Here is a 9,160-nt window from a genome sequence, read left to right as displayed (position 1 = left end):
GGGGGATTTCCCGTAAAAAGAATGGTCTGGCAATGCTTCCTTAAGAGAAGTGGTGGTGGTGGGGGGAAGGGAGAGAAGGGGAAGAAAGGGGGAATTGATTTGTATTGTGGTAGATTCTTTTGTAATACATGGTGTCTCTATATTTTACAAGATTTTCATTTATGGTTGAAGTAGTATTGCATTTCTTAGGGATTTCTATGTGATGTTATTGCTCAGTGTAGGATTACATTGTAAGAAATTTCTAGACGCTAACATTCATAGAGACTTCTAAATGTTATTATCCAGGCTTTCTTTCTAGCACTTAGGTTTTTTTCTCTAAGAAATGAAAAAAATACGTTAATAAACTTATTATCAGGTCAGGTCTTTATAAGTCAGAGGCAATTTATAAAAGGCCAAGATAAATGCAAATAATAGGTTCATAGTTACTAACTTTCATCCCCCAATTTCTGACATAAGGAGTAGCAAATATTCCTGTCTGCTCTGCTCAGATACTGATCCTCTGTGATTCCTGTTCTTTCTCTATTGCTGTATCGCTATTGGCTATCATATTGAAATAAGTCTTGGGTAAATTTAAGTGATGTGCCAAAAGCCATATGAAGTTGTTTATTCTTTCTCTCTTCCCATTACTAAGAATTTAGAGTTTATGGGTAGTATATTTAACTGAAGTTCATAGCATGTAGTATACCTGATATGTAGTAAGAACCCAAAAACTTCTGAAAAAAATCAAGTATCTATTGTCAAAGATTCAGTTCTCATATCTATTCATATGGTCCTTCAAATCAACATATTTATTCTTTCTCACTTGAGCTTTAATTTTATATCTTCATGAATGTATATCAGTGCTTCCTTTTTTTGTACCACTCTACTATCACTTTCTTGTCTCTTTTTGGCCATATCTAGAACTTCCCTTTATTGTAAGTTACATCATTATTCTTTCAGCTTTTAAACCTTTTTCTTTCTTTTTTGCCCTCTTTGATCACTAAGGTACTATCAATTGTTTATTTGTAATCCCTTCATATCTTTTTCTTTTCTGTCTCTACTGGTCTGTGTATTACTTCCCTGGTTTGTGTGTGTTCTTCTTATGGTTGGCTTACTACCACATTTTCAATTTGCCCTCTTTGCCCACCTGGTTATTCTTTTACTTGGTCATGTGTTGTTACCATTTTTGTCTTTTGAAATGTGTCTTTGAACTTATCTTCCTGATGATAAAGAACTGCAATGCCCATAGGATTACTTCTGTCAGTTTGAGGCTTTTGTATTCAGTTTTTCCCTGTTTGGCTTTGTTCTGTGGTGGTGCCCTTCCCTTCGGCTTCATGTCCGTTTGGCTGATTGTCTTCTTTTAACTCCTTTTAACTTGATTTCTCTTGCTCTTGCCCTTTCTATGAATTATAGATTGTCATATTTCTATTTGGTATTCACTCTAAAAATTTGTGCTATTATGGTTAGTAGTTACCCATGCCTCATCTACAGATCTTATTGAATTCTCTGCAGTGTATTTGTGTTAGGGGGGTAGCAGAGGATGTAGAGTTTATCTGAGGTAGGATTTCTGCTAAGCCTCTGGTTTTTATCTGTTCCTGGCCACTTGCAGCCCAGTTAATGTCTTCTTAAGCAGTCTTATAAGTATATAATATTTTCACTTTTTTCTTTTTCACTTTACAGTACTAATGGTATAATTGCTCTTCCTTCCCATTCAATTTTTATATTGGTGGTCCTCCTTGTTTTGTGGCTCGTAGTTCCTGTAGCCTCTTCCCAAGTGACTAGACAATAAGAGTACCTTTTGTTAAAATACTTGGACTTTTTGTTTCTGCAACATTTGTGGTCTTATTTATGACAAGCTCTTTCAAACATACCTGAGCTTAGGTAACAAGTGAATGAAGGGGCTTATTGATAGGGGAACCAGTCATGTGTTCAGAGAATTGGAACTTACAGCCCCATCTCCCAATATTCCTGGGAGGAAGAGAGGGAACTGAAGGTTAAATCAATTCCAGTGATGTAATAATTTATGCCTAAATAATGGTTCCATGAGTTTACAGATAGCCAAACACATGAAGGCTTCCAGCAAGGTGGACAAGAAAACATCTGCATGCTGGGAGAGTGGTATACGCCAACTACATGAGGATGGAAGCTCTGCTTGCAAGATTCTTCTAGACCTCATCCTGTGAACTCTCATCTGGTTGATAATTTATCTCCTCCTTTACAGCTGGGCTTGGTGGCACATGCCTGTAATCCCTGCTGCTTGGGAGGCTGAGGCAGGAAGATCACAAGTTCAAAGCCTGCTCTAGCGACTTAGCAAGGCCCTAAAGCAGCCTAGCTAGATAAACCCTTCTCTAAATAAAATTAAAAAAAATGGGATAGGGATGTGTCTTGGTGGTTAAGTGCCTCTGGGTTCAATCTCTGGTACCAATCCTTTATAAATAAGTACAATTAAGTGTTTCTCTGAGTTCTGTGACTCACTCTAGAAAATTTGTGGACCTTCTGAAGCATAGTTAAAAAGAAATCTCTTTCGAGTTTTCAGTTGTCATCAGAAAGAGGTAAAGGAGTCTTGTTGTCATGAGGCCTTCAACCTGTGGAATCTGAAATATATGTGTCTTGGAGTATGGGGAAAACTCTTCCCTACATTTGGTTACTGAAGTGTTCTATGTTATAAGGTATAATAGGAGAAACAATTTTTTTTTTCCGCTCGCGCATTGATAGACCTGTCATTTCTACTAATTGACTTAGCTCAAATAAGGAAAGATTGGGTTAAAAGTCCATTGATATATTAAATCAATTTGAAAATAAGCACTTTGAACTGTATTATTCTTGGTCTCTTAAACTTTATAAATTTATTTCAGTATATAATGATTTGGATATTTTGGAGAAGTCAAGGGATAGAACATTAGGGAAGATCTTTTTTTTTAAAAAAAGAGTTATTTAAATAAAATCAGTTGATGCATAAGAGAATGAGGATGTGAGCCTTGCTGTAATATGAACAATTTAATTTTTTAAGAATAAACAACTTAATTGGGATATAATTCATATATTATACAGTCTGCCCACTTATAGTATACAAGTAAGAATTTTATGTTGTTGAATAATCACCATAATCAATTTTAGAATATTTTCATCTCTGTACAAAGTAACCACATACCTATTAGTAGTTACTCCCCATTTTCTTCTTCCCCCACTCCCTGGCAACAATTAATCTATTTTCTGTGTCTGTGGATTTGTCTATTCTTAACATCACATCTCATAGCAATGGAATCATACAACATGTAGGATTTTATGATTGTCTTTCACATTTTTTAAGTTTTAATCAGGGTGTAGCATATATCAATACCTTCTTTATTTTAATTGCTGAATAACATTTCATAGTGTGGTAGCTGAATCTTTAAGAGAGGCTCTTTAAGGGAAGAATATTCCTTGGCAAGAGACTTTCTTTTAGTAATACAGTGGGTGTAGGTGTGGGGTCTAGAGCTGGACTCCCAGGGTTCAATTCCTAGCTGTATTTTTTCCTATCTAAACAAGTTATCAAGTTATATTTAGTCTCCCTTTCCCTGTTTTCTCATCTGTAAAATGAGAATAATGCAATTTACCACATATGACTGCTTTGAATTTAATAATTTTCAGTTTCTAAATGTTGTAAGATCCTCAATGGTGTTTGGCATAGTGAGTGCTCAATAAATGTTAGTGGTTTTATAATTACTCTTATTATTATCAAAAGAATATTATGATTCTTTTGCTTAAATAATTGATTTTTTTATGAAAGGAAGCTTTTGAAATCTTTGATATGGCTATATTATTTTTTAAAAGTCAAATGTCCAAAAGTCTACCTCTGTAAGTGATCTTTTAAGGTTTATTGCCCTTTTTTTTCTCTTCAGTCAATAGCAGTGCAGTCTATGTTCACATGCCTGCAAAAGCTCAAGTTATCTCTAAGGTACAGTCAATTTGGCCCTTGTATTAGTCAGATTTTCATTACTATAACAAAATATCTCAGGCAATTAGCTTATAAAGAGAAAAGTTTATTTTGGCTCACAGTTCTGGAGATTGCAATTAAAGATTGAGTAGCCCAGTGCTTTGGTCCTCTGGCAAGGGCAGTACATGGTAATGGGAGCATATAGTAGAGCAAACTACTTACCTCATGAGCCAGGAAATAGAGGAAAGACAGAAAGGGATTAGAGTCCCTCAGTTTCCTTTTTGGGGGCACACTTCCATTGGCCTATATACCTCCCACAAGGCCTTATCTCCCAAAAGTTTCACCTCCCAATAGCAACATTCTGGGAACCTTTAGCATGTGGGCCTTTGGGGAATATTCAATATTCAAACTATAGCAGCCCTTTTTTAGTTATTATAACAAAATACCTGAGGCTAGGTAACATATAAAACAAAAAGTTTATTTAGCTTCAGTTTTGGAGGCTGATAGTCCTAACAATATCATACTAGCTTTTGCAAGGCTCTCCCTGGCTATTTTATATCACAGCATATGACATCCTGGTGGAAATGCATGTGAGAAGGAATGTTTATGTGGCATGACAGGAAGCCATCATGTTGGTAGGGTCCAGTTTTGCTCTTTTATAACAACTAGCTCTTGGTAGAACTAACTCAGGGTCTCACAGGAACTATCTTAGACCCTCTCAAGGACAATACCCCCAGTGACTCAATTATTTTCTACTATGTCCCACCTTTTAAAGTTTTTTTTTTTTTTACCTTGTACACTACCACATTGAAGACTAAGCTTCCATGGAGACACACTCAAACCATATTCAAACTGTGGTAGCACCTGATAGAAAAATCAATGACTGTTCATTAAAGTACGCAGTTCAGTGCATGGAATAATGCCAGGTACTCCAGACTCTTGGAAGGATTTTGTATTCCATTTGGGGAAGTAGATAAGGTCTTATCAATGTCTTCTTAGCCATAGCCATAGTAGGGTAGTGCTAAAACTCTTCATAGGAAGGGATGGATTTGAGCTTAATCTAAGATTTCTCTTGGAAGATACATAAGCAGACAAGTTATAGGAATTTGGGCTGATCAGAAGGTGTATACATATACTGGTACAGTGATGAGTGGTTAGATTGTGAATAAATTCATCCAGTCTCTTAAGTCTTGGCTCTTCCCTTTGAATGGTAGTGATCATTATTTGTGCTCTAATAGCACTCTTCAGTTTATAAAGTATGTATAATATATACATTACTACTTTATTGTTTCAACATTTTAGTGACTTTGAAATTACCCTCTCTAGATACCTAGTCCTGCCCTTAGTGAAGGGTAGAATCTGATCTCCTCTATGCTTTCATTATACTATTTTTTAAAATCAAAACTAGTGGGTTTTTAAATTTTGAAATACTTAAATTTATAGAAAAGTAAGAAAAAAACCTTTATCACAATAGATGATTTGCCTATTCAAATCTAGTTTACAAAAACAAGTAAAGGTTTTTCTATCTTCATCCTTCTGTCTCTGCTCACTGGAGACAATTAGTATTTAGTATAAGGTTAGTGTGTGTCATTTCTATCCATATTTTATTCTCTCATTATATATGTACATATCTATAATGACAAATTTTATTTTAAATTTTATGTACATTATGTATGGTTGCTCCTTCATATCCACAGGTTTTGTACTGAGAAAGACCACCAATGTAAACAAAATTACAAGAAAAAATTATGCCTGTACTGAATTTGTACAGACTTTTTCATTATTCCCTAAACAATACTTTATAACCACTATTTAATAGCATTTATATGAGGTATTAAGTATTATAGACAATTTGGAGATGAGGAAGTATATATTTGGATATGCATAGGTTATATGAAGATGCTATACCATTTTATATAAGGAATTTGAATATTCTAGGATTTGGGTATCCCTAGCCCCTTTTATTTTATTTTGAAACAGTGTCTTGCCAAGTTGCCCAGGCTGGCCTTGAACTTCAAATTCTTGAACTTCCTGAGTAGCTGGGATTACAGGGATTGACCACTGCCTCTGACTGGTGGTGTCCACATATTTTTGCAAGTTGCTTCTTTTTACTCACTGGTTTATATTTTATAAATAGACACTACTTTAGGTCCAAGAGATCTGGTGGTGGGTAGTGAAGATAAGATTATCTCCCTACTAACATTTCAGTGGTAAATAAATAAAATTGATGCTATGGTATCAGGTTTCTTAGGGTAAATGTTATGAGGGATGGACAGGGTTGGGATAGGGTTTTGTGAAGTGGATTGAAATCTATTTTTGATAAAGTGGTCAGGGAATTTCTCTTTCAGGAGTTGTCATGTGCGCAAATGAATTAATTGATAAAATGAGCCATGTTAAGATCTGGGAGAAGAGAATTCCACACGAAGGAATATCAAGTGCAGAGGCCTTGAAGTAGAAATAACCTTAGAGTCCTTGAGAAATGGAAAGAAGTCAAGTGTAGTTAAGTGTAGAGTTAGCTGGAAGAATGGTTATGAAATGAGATTGGAAGAAGAAGCCCGAGGCCAGATCATGTAGGTCCTATAAAATAATATAAGGAGTTTAGATTTTGAGTGTCATAAGAAGCAACTAGATGATTCTTTTGAGCAGGAAAATATTGTGCTTTGATCTACTAATTGAATTAATTTTACACTGAATTCTGTGTTGTAGAGAAGAATGTGGAAACTCTAGATAAAGATCTGCATCTAATGTGGAAAGATCTTAAAGATAAATTTCAACACATTTTTTGCACTTTTTTCAGTATGTAACTACTTATGTAAAGAAAAATATACATTCACATTTGCTTGTTTATGTAATATTTCTTTGGAAGAACATTAAAGGCAAATAAAAGGGATTACCTGTGAGATGGGGAACTGATGATGGAGAGAATGGGGATGAGAAATCAGATCAGAGTTCACTTTTTATGTATCAATAGAATATATTAAAATCATGCAGAAAAGTGTTCCTATAATAAGTACCCAACCAGTTGAATTTTCACAAACTGAAATCTTATATATAACCATCTAGAACTATAAGCACAAACTGTATCAGGATAGTAGAAATCCCTCAGATTCTCTAATAGTTGTTACTCTCACCTTTCCCTTTGTACTACCACCACCATCTTAACCTCTACTAGTAGGCATTTTTTTAACTTGGTTTTTGTACCAGTGAACACTCTTAATTTCATTCTGTTGCTATAATTTGATTTTAGATACTGTTTTTATTTTAGCACTATTTAAATAATGCCTTAATAGGCTCTTGTTGTTAAAAGGTTAAAACAGTAGAGAAGTATATGGAACAAGTTATACAGGACCTCTTTCTTCTGTCTCTTCCCAGAGATAAGTGCAATGAATAATTTAGTACATAGCCTTCTGGTCCTTATTCTCTGTTTATATACACAATTAACTTTTTCCCCATATTTTGAATGATGATGATAATGGATGAATAGTTAACATTTATTAGGTACTTTCTATGCACCCTACATAGTTGTAATTTGTGGAAACAAGGAGAAACACCTTCCCTAAAAGTTATAGTATCTATGTTATTCTAATGGTTGTATAGCATTCTTATACTATATCTTATTTAAACTTAGTTAATCATATTGTTTCTATAATCACTGCAACATTTAGAATAAGCTGTGTATTCTGAATTGTGGTTTATAAGTTCCTCTCATGTCTCTCCCTCTTTCATACACACACACACACACACACCCTCTGTGTAGACCCCACTGTGATCTTTTATTCCTCAATAAGATCTCAATCATCCAGTTTTTTTTTTCTTCTCTGTCGTCAGGAAAAGCTCTGTTTATGTCTGCCTGTTTTTTTTGTTTTTTTTTTTTTTTTTTGTTAGTGTCTCTTTGCCTTTGGAATTTCTTTTCTTATCTGAGACAAACATTGCCTTTACTTTCTGATCCCAGTTGGATTTTGTCCTACATCCTCGATGTAACTATGACTGAGCTCAGCTCTTCTTATAGCTCCTTTATATATTCCTGTTACAGAAAAATATGCTTTTTCTTGTTATATCTCTAGTTTAATGTAGCCAGGTTTGCTTGCCTGGCAAAAACATCCTACACAGGATCCTAACATTAGAAGTATATCTTTAGTTTCTTGCACCCCTCTCCCATGGTTACAGCTTAGCAGGATGGACAGCCACTGCTGTTAGTCACCACCATCAGCATGCAGAACAATGCCTGGCATTTACAGGCTCTCAGCAAGCATATGCTGAATGAATTAATCTTTTGGTTCTTAAGAAGAAACCTATTTGGTGTGACTTTTTCTTTTTTTTTTTAAGCTCCGTAACATAATGGCTGATCATAGTACATGGTGCATAATAAGCAACCAGCAATTATTCCTGATGTTTAACTCAGTTTTTTTGTGAGTGTGTGTTTACCTGGTTTTAACTGAGTGCATGTATTCTTTTCTGGGAAGATATGGTCCATCCTAGAACAATCTTGGCCATAGAATTTGCTAGCATTTGTCAAAGGCTACCGCATTGGTTGGTAAAATGGCACAAGAAAGGAAGTTTCTTTTGTTACTGACATTCTTTTTTAAAATGTTTCATTAAGTGCATGTTGTCTGTAGTTGGTTGTATAGTGATGTACAGGGATTTTCACCCACTCTTAGCAGTAGAGTGCCACTGTGTATCACTTGCTCTTGTCATCACCAAGAACTTTTAGTGGGTCAGAATGGTAGTTTGCATGGAGCATCTTCAAAACTAATATGCATTAAATATCATAAAAGCCAGTAGAAATTATAAAATATAAACTTCTTTGGGTTGAATCATATATTTAATCTCTCTAAATCTCTTTAGCATTCTTAGTTTTAAAAATAGACATTTTTTACTTTCTGGCAGTTATATGTACTATAACTGATTTGAGAGTTTGGTATATATTATGACAACTTTTAATATAATCTGCATCTGATAATGTGACTTAAATAATCTCAACTTCTCTGGTAGAGTATCACTGGGTTCAATCCTTATTATCACCAAAAACAAACAAACAAACAAACAAAAACTTTAGGGGATTTTGATCACCTCAGCACATGTCATGTTTAGAATTGACAGCATGTAACATATATGAACTTTGGAGAAGGAAAGAACTTCATAAGCAAATGTTAGAGGACTCTTTTAGGCCTTAGTAGCTTTACCAAAGGAAAGAGTCTGTTTTTGTTTTTGTTTTTGATAATATATAGAAAGTGAAGTAGCCTGTTTTTACGCTTAGTTACGGTA

This window comes from Callospermophilus lateralis, unplaced genomic scaffold, assembly GCF_048772815.1.
Source record: "Callospermophilus lateralis isolate mCalLat2 unplaced genomic scaffold, mCalLat2.hap1 Scaffold_160, whole genome shotgun sequence".
Classification (NCBI taxonomy): Eukaryota; Metazoa; Chordata; class Mammalia; order Rodentia; family Sciuridae; genus Callospermophilus; species Callospermophilus lateralis.
The sequence above is the reverse complement of the archived record's forward strand: the minus strand, read 5'-3'. Positions refer to the sequence as shown.